General features: G+C 39.5%; 1 pseudogene; it reads left to right on the forward strand.

The window, feature by feature from the left end:
- LOC149224881 (uncharacterized) overlaps positions 1–23,360 on the forward strand; it is a 197,258-nt pseudogene that overhangs the window by 149,792 nt on the left and 24,106 nt on the right.

The raw sequence follows: 23,360 nt of genomic DNA on the forward strand, positions 1-23,360 counted from the left end.
TCCCGTGCGTAGCGCCTTAAGCCCGTGCACAGTGCCTTTAACCCGTGCGTAGTGCCTTCAGCCCGTGCATAGCACCTGCCTCTGTTTTTCTAATTTCACCCAAAATCGTGAGGAATGGTGCTTTGGGGTTTTCTCAAGCAATGATAGGAGGCAAATGGAGTTGGGTTAGATGTTAGGAAGGCCTTTATACATGAGTGAAATTTATCATTAGCTTTAAAGACACACTTTCTAATGTTTCTATTCTCCTTTTTGAAATGGTTGCTAATTTCCTTTCTGACTTTCTTCTTTGTAGGTGGATGATGCTAGAGTGTTGGCACTCTTCACATTTTATTTTTCTTTGGATGGAGTTGGCACATATTTTTGTTAGTTGATAACTCAGGAATAGTAACTTTTTACATATAATGAACATAAAATTACATAAATTGGAAAAAATATTACATCTATGTTTTTTGAAATAAAATTACAATCTAAAATAGAACTGATACTTGGAATAAAAATTAGAACTTGGGAAAACATAGCCACATGTTTACCAATCCTCTTTAAATGACAAAATGATATTATTTTTCTCACTCTCATACTTTTTTCTGGCTTTATGTAGTGAAATGGTGTTTTATTGGACTTTAGAGAATGAAACCTAGTGACCTGATGGGACCTTGAATGACTAGACTCCATGTGGACTTGACTGACACAGAACATGATGAAATAAGATTTTATGATAAGTGTATGCCCAATAAGACACAAGAAGGTGGGCCAACAGATATTGATTTTTGAGGGAGAGTGGGGCTTTTGACATAGGGCTACCATCAGTGAGTAAATTTTTGAATGAGGACCTAGGTGGAATGACAAAAATTTCAGAATGGGACCCTAATATGATATAAAAGAGGAGTTATGATCACTAATGGAAGTATGCAAATATTGACTCTAACATCGACCTTATTGGGGATGGAAGCTCCTTGGAGGTGTCAAGAATACTGTAGACCAAGTGCCTAACCATGTGGGCCAATACGGTCAAAAACTTAAACTAAAATGCATGACTAAACAATGATAGCTCAAATAACATAAACTAACTCGAAACTGACTTGGAATTGACTAAAAAAATGACTCAAGACATACTTATCTGAAACAAGTACTCAAAAAACTTATTAATGGTAGCAAACCATCGATATTTGAGGGCTTCAAATCTTGATGACAACCACCTACCTACTGAAGAAATATGTACAATCATGTGAAGTGATCCTTCCAGTGTAACCAATCTAGAAGATGGCTACTTACTAAAATTATGCTCTCACTTTCCTCGAGCAGGCAGAATGATGTACATGTAGGCAACTCACAATAACAATTGAAACCAAGGCTTATGCTAACAAACCAAACAACATTCATCTTCTCCAATGCTTGCAAAAGATTGCCGAAGGGATCTTGAAAATCCTGAAGCATTACCTTGTCTTGAGATCCAGCAGCAAAAATACAAGTACTCCCTTCATTCTGATCTGAAAGAACAGTTGGTTTTTGATTGATAGGAAGGCATAGGGAAGTATAACCTTCTGCTATCTGAGTGTTGGCTGTAAATTCCTCGAGCATGAGAAATTCTGACTCGATTTCTGGCATATTGTCTCTCTCAGGCTCATACTCCTCAAATTCATAGTCTAAGTCATTCTTAAACAGAAAACATTCTTCAAGATTATCAAACATGATAGCCCTATCATCTTCATGAAAGAAAGCAATATTTGTTAGTTGTTCTATAAATCTAATTTCAATATTATCCTTATTTTCAAAAGTGGAAGAAGTTTCACTAACACCTTCTTGACTATGTGAACACTGCAAACCTGCATTAGCTTGGGTTGTAACATGACCTTTAAGAAGTTGATCTATCTCATCTTCAAACAGAGGAGATAGTACTTTTTGTTTTCTTTTGCTAAAAGTGTAATTGTCTTGTTTCCCTCCTAAAGTTTGACAAGGATGTTGAATATCTTCATTAATTTCGAGCAAAGGAGTATATAAATTTTCATTAAACTGCTGATTCATTTCATGTGATTCCTTTTGATTATCAAGATGCAGAATTATTTCATCTTCAAGCAAAGAGGAAGCTATTGTATGCTGACTATGATCTTGTGTATCAAAGTGACTAGCTTCTTCAGATTATCCTTGAAACTCAAAACTGAAATTTCTATCATTTACCACAGAGTCATACAAAGAAGATTTTTCACTTACTTGAACAAAGATCTCGTCTTGTTTTTCATAAAGGGACCGGATTACTTCCTTCTGAAAACTTTGTTATGATGGGATGAGAACACTTGGGTCGATAACTTCGTTTTCTTCATTCAAGGTGATCTCAACAACAGAGCTCTCCTTCATGAGATCCGGAACAACATACTCTTCATCATCACAATTAGAATCTAGATCTGGAATAGCCAGCTTGACCTTATCACAACCTGAAATTAGAACCTGATTTTCCTTCATACCATCTTTTGTTACAAGAAAATATAAAATAAGACCTTGTCTTCCATAATTTTCAACTGTACAAAGATTTTCAGCGTGCTGCAAACTTTTCTAAGCATCTTGACAAGTATCCTCTAAGCTTTCTTTATGTTGCTAAAGTGGATTTTCATATAGGGCTTCGATGATCTCATCGTCCATGAATTCATCATCTCCATAAACATTCTCAATATTTTCAATAAAACTATCAACATGTTTACAACAGTTCTGAAATAATATTAAGGACAGACAAGATTCTTTATACCTTTCAAAGAACATGGTATGAAAATCCTTTAAACAATAAATACAAGCAGGCAGAAAACTTTCATACCAAGATTGGGCTTCACCTTCCAAAGTGCCCATGAATATCTTCATCATGTAGTCTTCAGGAAAAATCAGTCTTTAATCTATTCACATGCATGTGAAATCTCACCAGATGAAGAGCAACATCATAACCTTTCACATCTTTGAACATAGGAAAATTGCTTTGCCAATTTACCTTAGGCATTTTATTTGGGAAACCCAAAATGTGACCTCTTTTCAGTGGACCATACCTTCTTGCAACAGATCCCATCTAGAAATTTCTTCAAGCTACTGATCTTAATGCAGTGGAGTCATCATGAAGTGTTGATCTTCTAGATCTTCCAGTCAATGGAGTCACCAAGTGAATGGTACAGGCTTCCTATGTGTCCAACTATTGTTCACCATCAACAATTAGATCTAAATCATTGTCGTTCTTTCTTGGGGAAGATAGAGATTTCGATCCCTGACAACGACACCAGTATGTTATCACTCCTCCGGATCTCCCAAGCTGAGGAACAGTTCAGCTGAGGTAACCACAAACCAATCTTTTGACTTGGTAGCTAGCCTTATCAATCCGGAGAGGGATCTCTCCAAAAGATCACAGCCAAGATGGTTAGATGGATTAGGGTCTTAGGCTAGATATAGTAGCTCATGGTTTTGATTTGATTTGATTGGGGTAATCACTAGATGAGTGAATTAGGTCATGGCAAAAGAAAATCAGAATTGCAGGCATCTGATGGGGCAAGGTAAGCAAGTACTTTAACACTTCGTATTATCTTGATGGAATGGTCTAGACTGATGAGGTGCTAAAAAGAGCATGGAAATCATGAATTCTTTTTAAACTGAAGAAATGAAACAAATTATGATGATTTTCCGAAAACGGAGCATTGGAGATGAGTTTTGCTTATCACACTTGAAAAAACATATTTAGAAGTGAAATAGATCATGGAAAAATAAAAAACATTCACACACATGTAACTGAAGAAGAAATAATTTCAAAATACCATGCCACAAGAATCCCACCAAAATAGCTGCATCTCATCCAATATATTCCATGTCAAAGTCTGAATCACTAGTACAACATCTAATGGAGTCCAACCTCTAGAATGACTGAAAAAGTACATGATATAGGCTTCAAACAAACTCCTCCCAGCCTCAGGGGTGGAATCCATGAGAGGAGGAGCAGTTCCACCAAAAACTAAACTGATAGCTAAAGTGTAGGGTGGTCAAAGTGACTCATCCCTAACTTAAGTGAACTAATTCATTACACCTCATTGAGTTCATTTACCTAATGTATTTACCCTAGGTAATAGTAAAAACATGATAATTACATTTAATTCATCAATTACATAAGTGAAAATTGATTTCCAAAGGTGAAAATCAAAACTGGAGAAAAACAGAGAAAAAATCAGGGAATCTTTCCCTATGCGCAGCACCAGTGCTCTTTGTGCAATGCCTTAATCCTGTGCATGGCGCCAACTTCAAGATGACTTCTGTGCACAGTGCCTAGCTGAAAAAGAGGGCAAAAAGGTCAATTTTGAGGTGTTTTTGGCCATTTCTTCCTGTCCAGTGGTCCAAATTTGTTGTGCCAATATTCAAATGTGTATTTTCTTGGCCTTATGAATCCAATGGTGGTCATGGTTTTCAATTTGGAGGCCTCTAGAAGATGTGCAGTGCCTAGGGCGTTGCGCATAGGATAGTTCACCTATGCTAAAATTGTCCAATGTTGCACAAAAAACCCAAAAATGTAAAAAGTGCCCAAAATCTTGTCAAAATTGGTGTATAAGCTATTGATGGAGTGTGCTAGGAATGGAAAGAGGCCTCAACAAGGATATCCAACTTTCCTTTCTCCTCTTGCACCTTTAGGGTTTCAAACTTTGACTTCATTTTCTTCAACTTGGATCTTGCTATTTGGCTTCTTTTGTAATAGTACTTTGCCATCCTCCTTTGTATGTCATTGTCCCTTTTAGCCTTGTCTAGGAGATTTTCAAGATGGTTGTTCACCCTCTCAAGCCAATGCTCCCTGTTTTCATTGATCATTATGGCCAATTGCTCATTTAGGGTAAGCTCATTTGCTAGTTCAGCTTCTTTTTGTTTCTCTAATTCCAATGCTCTCTTTAGGCCTTTGGTTCTTGGCCTTTTCCTTGGCACTTGTTCTTCCAGCTCATCATCATATTCTCCATATGATTCATCAAGTAAGGCCTTAACCTTTTCTACCTCTCTTTGTGCTTTTATGAATTTCACTTCATCAATGAAGTGCTTTGTCTTCAGCTGCTTATTCTCCTACTTGTAGAAGTTAATGACAAATCTGGCCCTGTCAATATTAGTTTGGAGTTCTCTAATCTTGGCATCCTTCCCCTTGAGGAATATGCTAATGTCCTCATAGTCATCCTGCTCACTTAGATCAACAAGCTCAAAATCTTGTTTTGTCTCATGGAGGTCCTCCTCCTGCTGCTGGATCTCTACCTCTGTCATCTTTTCTTTACCTTTGTGTACCTGCTTTGTTGATGAAGAAGGCAAGGGCCCTCCCATAATCTGTGGGGAAAACACCTGCCTATAGCCTCTCTTATAAGTATCTGCCAATGTGCTCAAATCTACCCTCTTAGGCTTGATGACCTCAGCTCTGCCAGGTAACCCTGCATGATCATGAAATGGTGATGGTGGTGGTGAAATAGGCTGAGATGATGGAGGGATAGATGTAGTAGGCTAAGATGGAGGGGGTATGTCTTCATCATGATCATCAATGGTGTTGGGTTGTGTTATATTTTAACCGAGGGGTTAGAGGGGGCACGGAGCCCCCCCTTCCTTGCGTCGATTGCACAGCAGGGGGTTCACAGGTGGTTTTAGGGGGGTGGTTAGCCCCCCTCTATGGGGTCCGGGGTAGCACCCCAAGGATTTTATTTTTTTGGACTCTATATTAGGTGGGCCAACCTACCTATGGTTTTCGCACATGGTTTTGGGCACGATGGTTTTCAATCCATGGTATTGGATGCTTCGGCACACACACAGATATATATATATATATATATATATATATATATATATATATACATACATATATATATATATATATATATATATACATATATATATATATATATATATATATATATATATATATATATATATATATATATATATATATATGTATATATATATATATATATATATATATATATATATATATATATATATATGTACATATATATATATATGTATATACATATATATATATATATATATATATCTATATGTATATATATATATATATGTATATGTATATGTATATATATATATATATATATAGTAACATTGAAAGGAACATAATGAAAAATCAAGCTGGTAGTCTCGATTTTGGGATCGAGGGGAAAATCTATGTGTATATGTATTTTATGTGTTATGCTCTCGCGTTGTTTATTTTCTATGTTTTATAATTCATATGCAGGTAATTTCTGTACAGGGTTAAAACCTACATTTGGTATCGGAGATTTTTTGGCTTCAAGGGGATGCCTTTGTTGTTGAGGGCTTTCGCTTGGGCCTGTGGTAGACCCTTTTCAATGGGAGATCTGTGGGATCAATTCTGGCGGTGAAAGAAGATGGTGAGCAGTGGAAAGATAGAGATCGAGAAATTTAATGGCCAAAGTTTTGAGTTGTGGAAACTGAAGATGGACGATATGTTGGTCAATAAAGATCAGTGGATCGCGATAGATCCGGGTACTAAAACAATGGGAGTGTCTGATGAAGAATGGAAGAAGTTGGATCGGAAGGAAAAGAGCACAATACGATTGTGTGTCTCACATTTAGTATTGTTGAATGTATCAAGGGAAGCTACGGTGATGACTTTGTGGGAAAATTTAGGGACTTTGTACCAATCTAAGTCTTTGGTGAATAAACTATTCCTACAGAAAACGTTGTATAACCTGAGGATGAAATATGGAGATTCGGTGACAGAGCATCTGAACACATTTAATACTGTGGTAAGTTAGTTATTATCTGTTGATATTAAAATTTCAAATGAAGATAAGTGCATCAGTTTGTTGTGTTCTCTACCAAATTCGTGGGCTAGTCTAGTTATTGCAATAGGTAGCAATGCAACTACCTTACAGTTTGATGAGATAGTCTCATCCTTGCTGATGGAGGATATGAGACGGAAAAATATGGATATTTAGAATGGTGATGCCTTGTCTATACTAGGACGATCCCATAATAGAAACAAAAATAAGTCATTGAGTGGGAGATCTAAATCTAGAGGGAGATCTAAATCTCCAGGAAAACCTGTAAAGGTGTGCTGGAAATGTGGAAAGGAAGGGCACTACAAAAGGGACTGTAAATATAAAGCTCCTGACAAAGGAAAGGGCTCTGATGATGCTCCTTCTGCAGAGGCGAAAACTACCTCAGATGAACGTGGAGATGTGTACTTGGCTTCTTCAAGTACACATGTAGATCATGAGGCATGGTTGATTGACTCAGGTGCATCCTTTCACTTCACTCCCCATAGAGAGTGGTTCTGCAAGTATCAGAAATATGATGGTGGTGATGTCTTCTTTGGGGATGACAGGAAGGCTAAAATCATTGGTCACAGAAAAGTTAAGTTGAATTTGCAAGGTGGAAGGATTAGAACACTTCCCGGTGTTCTACATATTCCTACATTGGCCAGAAATCTGATTTTTGTAAGCAAGTTGGATGATGCAGGTGTAAAAACAGTGTTCGAGAAGGATACCTACAAGAAGGTTCAGGGAGCACTGGTATTGATGCGAGGAGTTCGTATTGGAACTCTGTACAAGCTGCAAGGTAACACTGTTGTTGATGGGTGTAACAGTTCTGTGGTTCCTGCAAGTGGAGCAAAAAATCTAGTGGTCTCTAGAGAAAATAACATGCTATGGCATCAAAGGCTTGGACATATTGGAAAGAAGGGCCTTCGAATACTTCATGGTAAAGGTATGGTAGAATGTATGACTAATAGCTCTCTGGATTTTGATTTTTGTGAAAATTGTGTATATGGGAAGCAAAATCAGGTGAGTTTCCCCTCTAGTGGTAAGAGGGAGAAACAGATATTAGAGCTTGTGCACAACGATATGTTTGGACCTGTGAAGGTTCCATCACCGGGTAAGTATGTGTACTATGTATCATTTATAGATGACTTATCAAGGAATACATGGATATATTTCCTTAAGAAGAAATCTAAATTCTTTGACAGGTTTAAATAATTTAAGGCTCTGGTGGAAAACCAAACAAAGAAGAAGATAAAGGTGCTGAGGATAGATAATGGTGGAGAGTTTTGCAAGAAGGAATTTGAATAATTCTATAAGAAGTGTGGTATATCACGGCAGAAGACTACTCCATACATACCTGAGCAAAATGAAGTTGCAGAAAGAATGAACAAGACGTTGATGGAAAGGGCAAGAAGCATGCTCAGTGGTGTCGGGTTAGGACAGAAATTCTAGGCAGAGGTGATGGGAGATAGCATGTTACCTGGTCAACAGATCACCTTCATCTATTGAAAATGAAACAAGATGATGGAGCTTAGTGGAAAGGAGTCGCCTTCACTAAGTGGGCCCGCAGGCTATTTTTGGCGCAAAGTCTATTTTTAGACTATGTCTATTTTTAGACATATGGATCATGGTCTATGAGTTGCATGATGCTATTTGTGGATGATTGGTCATGTTGGTAAAAATAGATGGACTTATATTTTTAGACATATGGGCGGAGTCTATTTTTAGACTGCCAGGCTAAAAATAGAACAGTCGAATATTATTAGCTCATAATAATATTTGGACTATAAACATTATCTTATCCTCTTGGAGCACTTCAGTTTGAGCTACAGATGTGGCACATGAAACTGTCAGAAGGAAATACGCTTTTCTTATGAGTCAGTGGAGCTATTGCATGGTGGACTTCAGTTAGAACTCAAGTGATTGAGTTTGGTGGAGTTGATTGAGGAGTTGATGGAGTTGTGTTCAGTTTGACTTAGTTGAACTAGTTGTATTTAGTCTAACTGCCAAATGCACTAGTGATGAGTGATGTGAATTAATTATTAATTAATTCACTAATTATTAACTCATAAAGCAACTAAAGAGGATTATATAAAATTATATTGGTATATTAATTATAGTAAAAAATTTAATTTAATTTGTGTCCATGATTTAATTAATAAAAAACCTGTTCTAATAAATTGGAAAATAATAAATTATATGTCGGCCTTTATTTCTGAAATTAGGGTTCTTGTATTTATTTCCAGGTCGCATTCTCTTCTCTCTCAATAATCTCTCATTCTTATTCTTTCAAAATTGTCCTGATGATGGACCCCCTTTGGGGTTTGAAACGTTGGCAGAATGAACTGAGAACTGTGGTTAATCCGGATCATGAATCAAAAAACTCCCACAGAAGTCTAAAATCTAACGCAACTAAAGAATATATCAGTTAACTCATTGCATGGACAGTTCAGTGGAGACAAGTGTTAGGGGTGAGTGAAAGGGCAAGACAGCTGTCAGTTGTGACTATAGTTGTGCATGAGATTTGCACAATCAATGGATTGAGTATTGCCAATGAGGATTGCGTGGTTCAGCCAAGAGAAATACAAGTTTGGATCAGCCATTCTCATCCATTCTCATGCAGGATTGCGCAGTGGAGGTGGGCAAGCAACGGAGGAGATTTGAACCTGTGATTGATTCAGATCTGAGCTAGTTTGTGTGTAATAGGTGGAGATAGTACTGAGTACTTGTGAGGAGTATTGTACTATGTATTGTTACATGTTCTTGATCAATATAATATACAGATAGTTGGGGGTTTTCAGTTGTATTCTTTCCCCGGTTACATACTGTGTTGATATGTGTTATTGATGTGTTTCAATGTGCGCATGCGAATGTTTTGATTCTGCAAATTGATGATCAATGTAGAGGAGGTTATGTATTATGCATGCATTCCACAATAGTGTATAATCAAGATAATCTCTGTGAATAAGTGTCATATTATTCAAAATTTCTACATGGTATTAGAGCAGAGTTTATCATCAGATCTATTATTCAGAAAGTGATTACATTTTATTTCTTCAGGCAGAGTCTGTAATCGGGCGAGGTAGCCTCTGGATTCATCCTTCTTTTGGAAGGTGAGATATATGGTAAAAGCCCATAAATTCAATCTCTGTATGAGAAATACTTTGTTCTCACCAATTTTAGATCAGAAGCGGTTGAGTTTTGAGCTGGTGGAATTCGAATTTGCAACAGTGTTTTCTTGGTGTCAAAGTTGAAATGTCTTTCAATGGATTGCGATTGGATTATGCTCTTGAAGGTAGCTCGAATTATATTGCATGGAAAGACAGGATGGAGGCGGTGTTAGATGACATTGGGCTGAAGGAGTTCATAGAGGCCGAGGTCCCAAAGCCTACTGATGCTGCTCACGTTGAGGTTTGGCAAAAGAATATAGCAAAGTGTCAAAGGATACTGTTGGAGGGCGTGAAGGATCACATTGTGTCCAGCTTGCATGGAAAGGCTTCTCCATACTTGATGTGCAAACCGTTGACAGATTTATTCCAAAGTAAGAGCGATCAGAGGAAGTTGGCGCTCAAGGATAAACTCAGAAACATTAAGTGTGAGAATGGAGACAGTATGCCCAAGTATCTCACGAAGTTCACCCAATGCCAAGATGAGCTGGGAAGTGTGGGGGTGACTGTTGATGATGAGGACTTGGTGAGTTTGGCTCTACTTGGTCTTCCGAAGAGTTGGCATTCCTATCAGGACTCTGTCAATGGTCGGGAGAAATTTCCAGGATGGGAGAGACTTTGGTCGGATCTTGTGCAAGAGGAGATCAGGCGGAATACCAGGGACGGATCTTCATCAAAGGCATCTGATGAAGAAAATTGTGCTTTGGCTGACAAAGCAAAGAAGGGGAAGGAGAAGGGTTCTCTTTCCGAATCCAGTTCTTCCAATGATGGGAAGAAGGTTGACAAATCGAAAGTGCGATGCTTTCGTTGTCATGAGGTGGGCCATTATGCTACAAATTGTCCACGGAGGAAATCCAAGAAGGGATCCAGGGGAGGATCTGAAGGTGAGGAACTTGCTTCATAGTTTGAGTTGGATTTGACACTCTTCGCATGCATGGTTTCATCCATGGTGGGAAGTGGTTGGTTTCTTGATAGTGGAGCTTCTTTCCACATGACCGGTGACAAGAGTTTGTTTAGTACTTTGGAGGAGAAAGATCTCCAGATACTCATAGCGATGGGTAATGATGAGAAGTATAGTGTCTCAGGTGTAGGCATGGTTATTTTTCAGAGGGAGCATGGAGCTCGCCTTACCTTGACCGATGTCAAGTATGTACCAGGACTGAAGAGAAACTTGGTGTCGATCGTGATGCTGGAAGACAGAGGCTGTGATTTAGTCTTTAGTAAGGGAAAGGTTTTCCTTAGACACATCATCACTAGACAGGTGAAGCAGATTGGTTCACGGGTCAAGAACATGTATGCTCTTGAGGTTCAAGATGCATGCAAAGCCTTGAGCAGCAAGGCAACTGATGGAGACTTGGTGGTTGAGAGGGAGCGTATATTACCTCTCAACATGCAGACCCAGAAGAAGTCTCAGACGATTGTGGAGGAGCCACGATTGGTGCAGCAGCTTCAGGAGGTTGTGGAACAACCACAACAAGGGAAGTTGAGAGGAGATCGAGTAGAGACATCTACTCATGTAGAGACCTCTAGTAGGGGGAAACTTCGAGCTAGGTGGGCTAAGGGATCACATGCAGCCATACCTCCAAGTAGGAGGTGGGGTAATATAGAGTGATCGTCCCAAGGAGGAGGGGCAGGATCCTTGAGGTACCCAACCTCTTGGATTAGACCTTGCTACGGGAGCCCCGATGTGGAGTAGGAGCTAGCTGATTGGGTAGAGACAGATGTGGATGGAGCGGCAGAGAGAGCGACAGTGTAGGGAATCCCAGGACAGCGCATAGCTAGCAGGCTGCAGCAATGCGAGAGGCACAAGTGTTTTGCACAGTGCTAGGTGGCACAGAGAGGTGTGCAATGGTGCGAGATGCATGGAGATGTTGTAGTAGCGCAGATGTCAAAGAGGGAGCACTTGTCAGCAGCAGGTAGAGCTTTAGCATCAGAGTATGTTCCTAGCCCAACAAAGTGGTCAGTTGGGAGTGTTTTTGTTCCAAGTGTTGTTGGAGCAAGTGGACCGGGCAAATGTGTTGCATGCAGAACATTCCAGAGTTTCAGGATAGGGGTTGCAGATAATCCATATCTTGTTGAGAGGGAGTTTTGAAAATGCAACAAGATGATGGAGCTTAGTGGAAAGGAGTCGCCTTCACTAAGTGGGCCCGCAGGCTATTTTTGGCTCAAAGTCTATTTTTAGACTATGTCTATTTTTAGACATATGGATCATGGTCTATGAGTTGCAGGATGCTATTTGTGGATGATTGGTCATGTTGGTAAAAATATATGGACTTCTATTTTTAGACATATGGGCGGAGTCTATTTTTAGACTGCCAGGCTAAAAATAGAACAATCGAATATTATTAGCTCAAAATAATATTTGGACTATAAACATTATCTTATCCTCTTGGAGCACTTCAGTTTGAGCTACAGATGTGGCACATGCAACTGTCAGAAGGAAATACGCTTTTCTTATGAGTCAATTAAGCTATTTCATGGTGGACTTCAGTTAGAACTCAAGTGATTGAGTTTGGGGGAGTTGATTGAGGAGTTGATGGAGTTGTGTTCAGTTTGACTTAGTTGAACTAGTTGTATTTAGTCTAACTGCCAAATACACTAGTGATGAGTGATGTGAATTAATTATTAATTAATTCACTAATTATTAACTCATAAATCAACTAAAGCATACATCAGTTAACTCAGTGCATGGATAGTTCAGTGGAGACAAGTGTTAGAGGTGAGTGAAAGGGAAAGATCGCTGTCAGTTGTGACTATAGTTGTGCATGAGATTTTCCAATCAATGGATTGAGTATTGCCAATGAGGATTGCATGGTTCAGCCAAGAGAAATACGAGTTTGGATCAGCCATTCTCATCCATTCTCATGCAGGATTGTGCAGTGGAGGCAGGCAAGCAGCGGAGGAGATTTGAACCTGTGATTGATTTAGATCTGAGCTAGTTTGTGTGTAACAGATGGATATAGTACTGAGTACTTGTGAGGAGTATTGTACTATATATTGTTACATGTTCTCAATCAATATAATATATAGATAGTTGGGGGTTTTCAGCTGTATGCTTTCCCCGGTTACATACTGTGTTGATATGTGTTATTGATGCGTTTCAATGTGCGCATGCGAATGTTTTGATTCTGCAAATTGATGATCAACGTAGAGGAGGTTATGTATTATGCATGCATTCCACAATAGTGTATAATCAGGATAATCTCTGTGAATAAGTGTCATATTATTCAAAATTTCTACATCATCAGCATTGGAGGATAAGACTCCACAAGAGGAATGGACTGGTAAAAAACCCTCTCTTTCACATCTAAGGGTATTTGGATGTGATGCATATGTACATGTTCCAAAGGAGAAAAGATCAAAGTTGGATAGTAAATTGGAAAGGTGCATCTTTATTGGGTATAAGGATGGTTTAAAGGGTTATAAACTTTGGAACCCAGTAACAAGGAAGGTTGTGTATAGCCAATATGTGGTGTTGAAGTCCAACCAAAGGAACCTGAGAAGATAGAGTTTGAACTAAAGGAGGAAGAATCAGACTCTACAACAGAAGAGGAATTAGAAGATGAAGAGCCACAAACTCCAGGTGTGAGAAGGTCATTTCGAGAAAGATATAGTCCATCTGCTTTCTATTCAAATTTTGCTTTATCTATTACTGATGATGATCCGAGAACTCTGAAGGAAGCAGTAGATTCAAAGGATGGCAAACTCTAGAAAGAGGCCATGGTTGATGAAATGGCATCTTTGCACAAAAATGAGGCTTGGGATCTGGTGGAGTTGCTAGCTAGAATGAAACCCATTGGCAGCAAATGGGTGTTCAAGAAGAAGACAAATGTAGAAGGAAAGGTGGAGGAATACAAAGCTCGATTGGTAGCAAAAGGTTATTCCCAAGTGCTGAGAATTGATTTTGGTGATATTTTTTCTCATGTTGCCAAGGTAGCTTCTATTAGATTGCTTTTATCTGTTGTTGATGCTTTTGATTTTGAGATGGATGTGAAGACAAAATTTCTCCACGGGGATAGAAGAAGAGATCTACATGAAGCGACCTGAAGGCTTTGCGGTGAAGGGTAAGAAAGCACTGGTATGCAAGTTAAAGAAGTCTATGTATGGGTTAAAACAGTCACCAAGGATGTTGTATCAGAAATTTGATACATTTATACGGGGACTTAGCTCAAACAGAAGCAAAGCAGATCACTATGTGTATTTTAAATTAATTGGTGACCGTGTTATTTATCTGGTCTTGTATGTGGATGATATGTTGCTAGTTGGAAATGACAAAGAAATTATCCAGGATTTGAAGACCCAATTGTCCTCTGGTTTATCTTGTTGATGCAAACTATATTTTGGGCATGGAAATTAAAAGAGATCGGGCAAAAAGGAAGCTCTAGATAAACCAGAGGAAGTATGTCTAGACAATACTGCAGAGGTTTAATATGCAGGATAGTAAAATGGTGAAGGTTCCTATTCCTGCAGGTGTAAAGGTATCTGCTGAACAATGTCCCAAGGCACAAGAAGAGGAAGAGAAAATGTCCCATGTTCCATATGCAAGTGCAATCGGTAGCCTAATTTATGCGATGGTCTGTACTAGACTAGACATTGCACATGCAGTGGGAGTATTGAGCAGGTTTATGTCAAAACCAAGGAAAGAGCATTGGACAATAGTGAAGCGGGTTTTCAGGTATTTGAGTGGCACTAGTGATTATGGTTTGTGCTACCAAGGAAGACCAAGATTGGACAGATTTTTGGATATTCATGGCTTTGTTGATGCAGACTAGGCTGGAGATCTAGATCAGAGAAGATCTACAAGTGGGTATGTGTTTAACCTATTTGGAGGTGCAGTCAGTTGGATGAGTAAGAAACAATCTATCGTGGCACTATCAACTACAGAGGCAGAATACATGGCAACCACTCATGAAAGTAAGGAATAAGTTTGGTTGCAGAGATTGTGTTCAAGTATGGGGTTATTACAGGGAGCTATAAAGATAGACTGTGAAAGCCAAAGTGCAATTTTCTTGGAAAATAACCCTGCTTATCATTCAAAGACAAAGAACATTAATGTTCAGTATCACTTTATGAGGGATATGATAGAAGAAAAAAAGGTGTTGTTGGTAAAGGTGGACACTTTGAAGAATACTGCAGATGCATTGACAAAATTTGTGAGCTCTGAGAAGTTCTCTTGGTGTAGAGAAACAATGGGCATTGCAAGGCTAGATAAATGAATAAGCTCTCCTGTGGCCCCCTGTGGAAAGAAAACAACAAGTGGGAAAATGTTGGGTTGTGTTATATTCTAACCGAGGGGTTAAAGGGGGGGCAGAGCCCCCCCTTCATTGCATCGATTGCGCAGCAGGGGGGTCACAGTGGGGGCAGAAGCCCCCCTTGTACAAGGGGTTTGAGGGGGGTGGTTAGCCCACCTCTACGGGGTCCGAGGCAGAGTCCCAACGAATTTTTTTTTTGGACCCTATATTAGGTGGGCGAACCTACCTATGTGATCCAAAATGGATCCAGGAAACCCTCTAAGTCTTCAAAGATCAAAACTATCACAACAGAAGAACTCTTAAAAATGGTGGATTACACTATCAGGAGCGAAAAACAGGTTTGTCAGAGGCTTAGACAGTGATGCACAGGAGTCGTCGGATCTGGCTAATCAATGGTACAGATCTGATCAGCATATCGCAATCGGCGGAGGCTATCGGAGGCTACCCCAGACTTATTGCAATAACGATCAGTGCGGTCAACAAGGACCGTCATGGCAATATCACGTCGGCAAACCATAGGGGAGCACTTATAAACGGCCTGGGGACTATGCGATATGCGATCACGATATAATCGCATAGCAATATTGCGTCAGAGCATTATAGAGGAGTGGGCCTATATCTATATATATATATGTGTGTGTGTGTGTGTGTGTGTGATGCGATGGCTGGACCCAACGAAATTATGAGCCAAATTTAATATATATTGAGTTCCATAAAACGGAATTTTTTCTATGTATTTTTGTGTTTTCGTTAAATAAACGAAAAGCGAAGGGAATGTGTCGATACGATGAAACCGGACCCGAAAGGGTTTGTAAATGTAGTTGCATAACATTTCAAGTCCGCTATAAAGCCATTTTGCGATGTTTTCAGTGTTTTAATGTATTTTTCAAATACAAAGGGAAACCACAAAACAAGCGGGATTTCGGGCGGGTCGTAGGTGGTAAGTGGTTTTGGTCGGGCTCCGCCCGAGCCCATACACTGGCTACCACGTGGCTAGGCGCCGGAGAGAGAAAACCACCCTTTTCGGGTAGGTAATCTTCGTGTGCGTTAGCCACCCGAAATCAATAACAGTCGTTGATCAACAATCACTTGCGATCGCGCCCAAAGACAGATCCGAAGGGAATATAGGGCGGAACTAATGATTTTTGAAGTCTGATAGACCGCGTTTGGGTGGATTTTCCTGTGTATTTGTGTATTTCTCTGTGTAAACAGAGAACGACCATTTTTGGGATTTCAAAGGCACCGATGGTCCATTCCATTACGGAACAGGTGGCCACCATCCCTGAAGGCGTTTAGTAATGATTGCTAATGCTCAGAAGGGGATTCGAGCAGATAGAGGCCAGGAGCCAGAGAGCCCGAGAAGGGGAAATGAACAGACAGTTTCGATTGGCTTTAAAGCCACAGATTGACAGAGACAAAGACAAGCAGTGCTGAGACAGAGCAAAGATAGAGATAGAGAGTGAGAGAACGAGTCTGTGTACTCAGAGGGGCTTGAGGGATTCAAGAAAAACTCTTGTTGTTTTGTATCTGTGTGTTGAGACTCAATTTGAGCTCATTTTTGTAAAACTCTGCTCTTGAAGACATAATAGAGAGGTCACCACTAAAGGCTGGACTAGGAGACATAGCCCAAGAGTTTTGGGTGAACTCCAGATTAAAATTGTTGTGTTTATGATTGTTTGTCTATTATGTTTCTTTAACTACTTCATTGTCTATGTTATTCGCAATCTTATCGATCCGTTGCACCAAATGATATAGGCAAATCCATGCACATGAGTCTGCAATACCTTAATATTAGTCTAAGATCTTCATTTCAGATCAAGTGGTATAAGAGATTTTGGTTTTTGATTTGTTAAGGTTAGACAAGCTTGTGCTGGATTGTTGAATGCTAACTAGGTCAAAGCTCAAATTAGGAGAAGGAGAACTAGTTGAGGCTGATCCAGAAATTGGAAGAGTCTATCTTAGGAGGAAAATGCAGAACAAGTCCCAATGGAATCAGAATCTCAGTTCATGGACAGTTTCATGACCATGAGAGCCATTCTAGAAGAGATGTATTGGGAATTTAAGAAGGATCGAGGTGAAAGCACCTCAACACCCAAACAAGGAAAAGGAGTAGAGGAACCTCTTCTAGTTGCCCATTCAGAAGGCAAATGGAAAGGGGAAGAGCCTCCTCCATCAACACCTCCTTCTAGCCCTGAAAATAAAAAGAAGAAAACATCTTTGATTAAATTAGATGTAAAGTTTGATTTGCCAATCTATGATGGAGAATTAAATGCAGAAAAGCTAGATAACTGGATTAGAAATATTGATGTATATTGCAGGGTGCAGAAAATTGATTCAGAAAGGAGAAAGATTCAGCTGGCTAGCCTTCACCTTGGAGGAACTGCCCTAGTGTGGTGGGAAGGCAGGACACAAGCTGATTTGAAGAAGCATGGTAAAATTATTTCTACCTGGAGTGAATTTGTTTCTGCCATTAAAAACAATTCTATCCACTAGCTTATATGTAGCAAGCAATGATGAGTTGGCAAAGTCTTCGCCAATTAAAGGGGCAAAGTGTACAAAGTTATAACCAAGAATTTAGAAAAAGAGCTTTAATTCTAGGCATTTCTCTAAACTCACCTGAAACTTTGTTGAAGTATATAGGTGGTTTGCATAGATATTTGAGGCACACCATTCTCATGTTTAACCCTACTAGCATAGATGAGGTATCAGTTCAGGCTACACATCTAGAGGCTAGAGGCAAGAATGTGAACCCAGAGATTGGGGGATCATCAAAACCCACTGCAAGCAAGAACAAGGAAAAGAAGAAGCAGAAATGGAAAGAGAGGAAGGCAAATGCTGTACAGAAAGACAAACCTTCATGCACTCACTGCAAGAAGGATGGACATGATGATGCACATTGTTGGTCTTTGCATCCGGAGCTGAAACCCAAGAAGTTCGGTGGTAAGAAGAAGAAGATTGTTGCTGCTATTCAAAAAGATTTGGGGTCAGACTCAAGTGATGAAACAACAGTCACAGCCACAGGTATAAGAGGTTATCTGCTTTAGAGAATGCAAAGATCAAGAAGCAGGTACAGTGGCTTCTTGATAAAGGGTTCATAAGACCAAGCACATCACCATGCGGATCTCCAATCGTGTTAGTGAGGAAGAAAGATGGTTCGTGGAGGATGTGCATTGATTATAGAGCATTGAATAAAATAATGATCAAGAATCATTATCCCCTTCCTCGCATCGATGATCTATTTGATTAGCTTAAAGAAGTAGTTTACTTTTCCAAGTTGGACTTGCGTAGTGGCTATCATTAAGTCAGAGTTGCAGAACAAGATGCATGGAAGACTGCTTACAAAACAAAGCAAGGGCAGTATGAATGGCTAGTTATGCCTTTTGGATTAACTAATGCTCCTGCCACTTTCATGAGAGTTATGAATGATGTACTCAGGCCTTTTATTGATGATTTTGTAATTGTATATTTAGATGACATCCTTGTTTTCAGTAAAACATGGGAAGAACACTTGAAGCATGTAAAGCAGACTTTAGATGTTTTGAAAATAGAAAATCTCTATGTGAGGTTATCAAAATCTGAATTTGGCAAAACATCTTTAAATTATTGGCGTCATATTGTAGGGGGTGGTGAATTGAAGATAGATCCCTCTAAGGTTGAAGTCATTGTGAACTAGCCTAAACCCAAATCTGCTACCGAAGTTAGAAGCTTCCTAGGAGTAGCACAATATTGGAGAAAGTTTATTGCTAACTTTTCCTTGATTGCAGCTCCCTTACATGCTTTAACAGGATTGAATAAGGTGTTTCAGTGGGGAGGCAAACAACAGAAAGCCTTCGACACCTTGAAAGAAAAAATTAGTACAGCACCAGTACTAGCACTGCCAGATCTTCAATGACCATTTGAGATTAAAACAGATGCCAGTGACTATGCCATGGGAGCAGTGTTGATGCAACATGGTAAACCCATATGTTATCATTCTGAGACATTTACTTCTGCAGTAGTTAATTATCCCACATATGATAAAGAATTGTATGCATTAGTATAGAGGGTGAAAAAGTGGAAACATTACCTAATGGGTAAAGAAACAATTGTACATACTGATCATCAATCGCTTCAGTGTTTTCACTCACAAACTAAATTGCAGCAATCAAGACACTATAGGTGGATGGGTTTTCTACAGCAGTTTCATCTTGTCATCAAATATAAGAAGGGCATACACAATAAAGTTGCAGATATGCTATCAAGACCAATCATAAATGCATCTACTATACTTAAGCATAACTCAATATTGCATGAAAGCTACATTGAACAATATGCTCAAGATGTAGATTTTAAAGATGTATATGCAACTTTAAGTCATGGAAAACAAGTAGAAGAATTGGATTATCATGTTAAGGACCAACTCTTATATCATTTGGGAAAGTTATGTATTCCTCAAACTGAAAGAGTTAACATAATCCGAGAAGCACATACTTCCCTAATATCAGGTCATTTTGGTGTAAGTAAAACAATTGCACAGCTACAAAGGTTCTGTTACTGGCCAAGAATGCATGAAACAATTTCTAGATATATCAAAGGGTGTACCATGTGTGCTAAAAGCAAACCCAGCAATAGAAAACTAGGCTTGTACACTCCACTTCTAGTTCCTTCTCGTCCTTGGGAAAGTGTTTCCATGGAATTTGTTGGGGGACTGCCAAAATCTAGAAAAGGTCATGATTATTTATATGTTATTGTGGACGGGTTTAGCAAAATGTGTATTTTAATACCTTATAACAAGCAGATTACAGCTGAACAAACAACAAAGTTGTTCTTTCAACATGTATGGGTTCATTTTGGGCTACCCACTTCCATTGTATCTGATTGAGATTCTCAATTTGTTGGGAAGTTTTGGTCAAGTCTATGGGAATTGATGGACACCAGGCTAAAGAAGAGCACATCCTTTCATCCACAAACAGATGGCCAAATAGAGGTGGTCAAAAGGACAGTGATCCAGTTGCTCAGGGGTTATTGCAACAAGCATCCCAAGCTTTGGGATGAACATTTGTGTTATGTGCAACATGCTTTCAACCGTGCTAAGCACTCTTCTACACAAAGATCTCCTTTTGAGACTTGTTTTGGTTTTACACCAAAGTCTCCCTTTGATTTTGTCTTTGGAAAAGACATAGAGGTTGATGGACACAGTGATGTCGACAAATAAACCAAATTCATTGAACAGATCCAAGAAACTCACCAGGCAGTGCAAGAACAGCTGGAACAGAGCCAGGCCAAGTACAAGGCAAGGCATGATAAGCATCGAATTGAGCATAGCTTCCAAGTTGGTGATCAAGTCTGGTTGTACATCAGTAAAGACAGAATGCAAGGTGAAGGTAAGAAGCTGAAGCTAATAAGGTATGGGCCTTTCAAGATACTTGAGAAAATTGGTGAGAACGCTTTTTGCCTTGATTTGCCAGCTTACATGCACATCTATTCAGTAGTTAATGTAGAGAACTTGAGACTATTTGAACCTTCATTGATTGAAGATCCTAAAGAGCAAAGTCAGTTGCCTTCTATTGATGATCTGTTGCCTGAATATCTCAATGAGTTGCAGGAAGATACAGTTCTAGACAGGAAGGTGAGAACTACGCGCAGAGGGGATGTTGAGTACCTCAGAATTGGACTCAAAGGTTCAAAACCAAGCAGTGCACGATGGATAGAAATTGGACAAGTGAGGAAGTTGTATCCTCACTTGATCGATGCTTAAAAACCAACTTTTTGTGGTCCAAAAACTTTTTTAGTGGGAAGGCGTGATCCAAAATGGATCCAAGAAACACTCTAAGTCTTCAAAGATCAAAATTATCGCAAAATAATAACTCTTAAAAATGGTGTATTACACTATCAGGAGTGAAAAACACAAGGAAACAGTGAAAAATAGGTTTGCCGGAGGCTTAGACAATGATGCACAGGAGCCGTCAGATCTGGCTGATCAACGGTCCAGATCTAATCGGCATATCGCAATCAGCGGAGGCTATCGAAGGCTACCCCAGACTTATTGCGACAGCGATCAACGCGGTCAACGAGGATCGTCGATCAAGCGCGCAGATCGACGACCCAAGTTGAATCGCAATATCGCGTCGACAAACCACAGGGGAGCACTTATAAACGGCCCGGGGACTATGCGATCGTGATATAATCCCATCGCAATATCACTCAGAGCAATACAGAGGAGCGAGGCTATATATATATATATGCGATGGCCGGACCCGATGGAATTATGAACCAAATTTAATATATATTGAGTTCCATAAAACGGAATTTTTCTATGTATTTTCGTGCTTTCATTAAATAAACGAAAAGCGAAGGGAACGCACCGATACGATGAAACCGAACCCGAAAGGGTTTGTAAATGTATTTGCATAACATTTCAAGTCCGCCATAAAACCATTTTGTGATGTTTTCAGTGTTTTAATGCATTTTTGAAATACAAAGGGAAACCACGAAACGAGCGGGATTGCCGGCAGGTCGTAGGCGGTAAGTGCTTTTGGCTAGGCTCCGCCCAAGCCCACACACTGGTTGCCATGTGGCTAGGCACCGGAGAGAGAAAACCACCCTTTTTGGGTGGGTAATCTCCATGTGCGTTAGCCACCCGAAATCAATAAAAATCGTTGATTAACAATCACTTGCAATCACACCCAAAGACGGATCCGAAGGGAATATAGGGCGGAACTAATGATTTTTTAATTCTGATAGATTGGGTGGATTTTCCTGTGTATTTGTGTATTTCTCTCTGTAAACAGAGAACGACCATTTTTGGGATTTCAAAGGCACCGATGGTCCATTCCGTTACAGAACAGGTGGCCACCATCCTTGAAGGCATTTAGCAATGATTGCTAACGCTCAGAAAGGGATTCGAGCGGACATAGGTCGGGTGCCAAAGAGCCCGAGAAGGGGAAACAAACAGACAGTGTCGATTGGCTTTAAAGCCACAGACTGGCAGAGACAGAGACAAGAAGTGCTGAGACAGAGCAAAGACAGAGACAGAGAGTGAGAGAACGAGTTTGTGTACTCAGAGGGGCTTGAGGGATTCAAGCAAAACTCCTATTGTTTTGTATCTATGTGTTGCAACTCAATTTGAGCTCATTTTTGTAAAACTCTGCTCTTGAAGACATAATAGAGAGGTCACCACTAAAGGCTGGACCAGGAGACGTAGCCCAAGAGTTTTGGGTGAAATCTAGATTAAACTTGTTGTGTTTATGAGTGTTTGTCTATTATGTTTCTGTAACTGCTTCATTGACTATGTTAATTGCAATCTTATCAATCCGTTGCACCAAGTGATATAGGAAAATCCATGCACATGAGTCTGTAATACCTTAATATTAATCTAAGATCTTCATTCAAATCGCTATGGTTTTGGGCGCAATGGATTTCGGTCCATGGTATTGGATGCTTCAGCATTTATACATATGTATTGTAACACTGAAAGGAACATAATGAAAAATCAAGTTGGTAGTCTCGGTTTTGGGATCCAGGGAAAATCTCTGTGTATATGTGTTTTATGTGTTATGCTCTCGCATTGTTTATATTCTGTGTTTTAGAATTCGTATGCAGGTAATTTTTGTAAGGGGTTAAAACCTACAAGTGGGATGAGATGAAGATTACATATCTTTAGCATGTGGAGGTTTTGGAGCAGTGAAAATATGATTGGCAATGAAAGTGTCCCATGCAATGTTCAGCTGGTTAAGGTGATGGATGAAAATGATCTTGATTAGAGAGTGATGGAAAAGACTGTTCATTTGTTGCTCATACCTTTTTCCCTGAACTGTGTATGCCACTTTCTCAATGCTCCTGAACAAATAATAAGATATATTGAGCATTCTCACTCTTGTGAAGTGCATGAGCAATCTGATATGGTATGAATAAAGTCTGGAAAATCTGCCTTCACAAGTCAAGTACTTCATGATGATTTTCATCATGGGAGCATATGTACCAAGAAAGTGGCTGAAAGGGAAGAATCTCTTTCTCTCATTTCTATACCGATGCTTCAAATATTTCTCATAATACTGATGATCTAGGTTTTGAGCTTTAAACCACCTTTCACCCACATTAGGTATTCCAGTAGCAGCAACAATAATGTTTGAGGATATGGTGAAGGTTACCCCAGCAAGGGTCACTTGATTGTCTTCAAGATTTGAAATGAACAC

The sequence above is a fragment of the Pinus tabuliformis genome, chromosome Q (genome assembly GCF_031772625.1).
Source record: "Pinus tabuliformis cultivar Carrire ecotype Pingquan chromosome Q, CPIR1, whole genome shotgun sequence".
In the NCBI taxonomy this organism is placed as follows: domain Eukaryota; kingdom Viridiplantae; phylum Streptophyta; class Pinopsida; order Pinales; family Pinaceae; genus Pinus; species Pinus tabuliformis.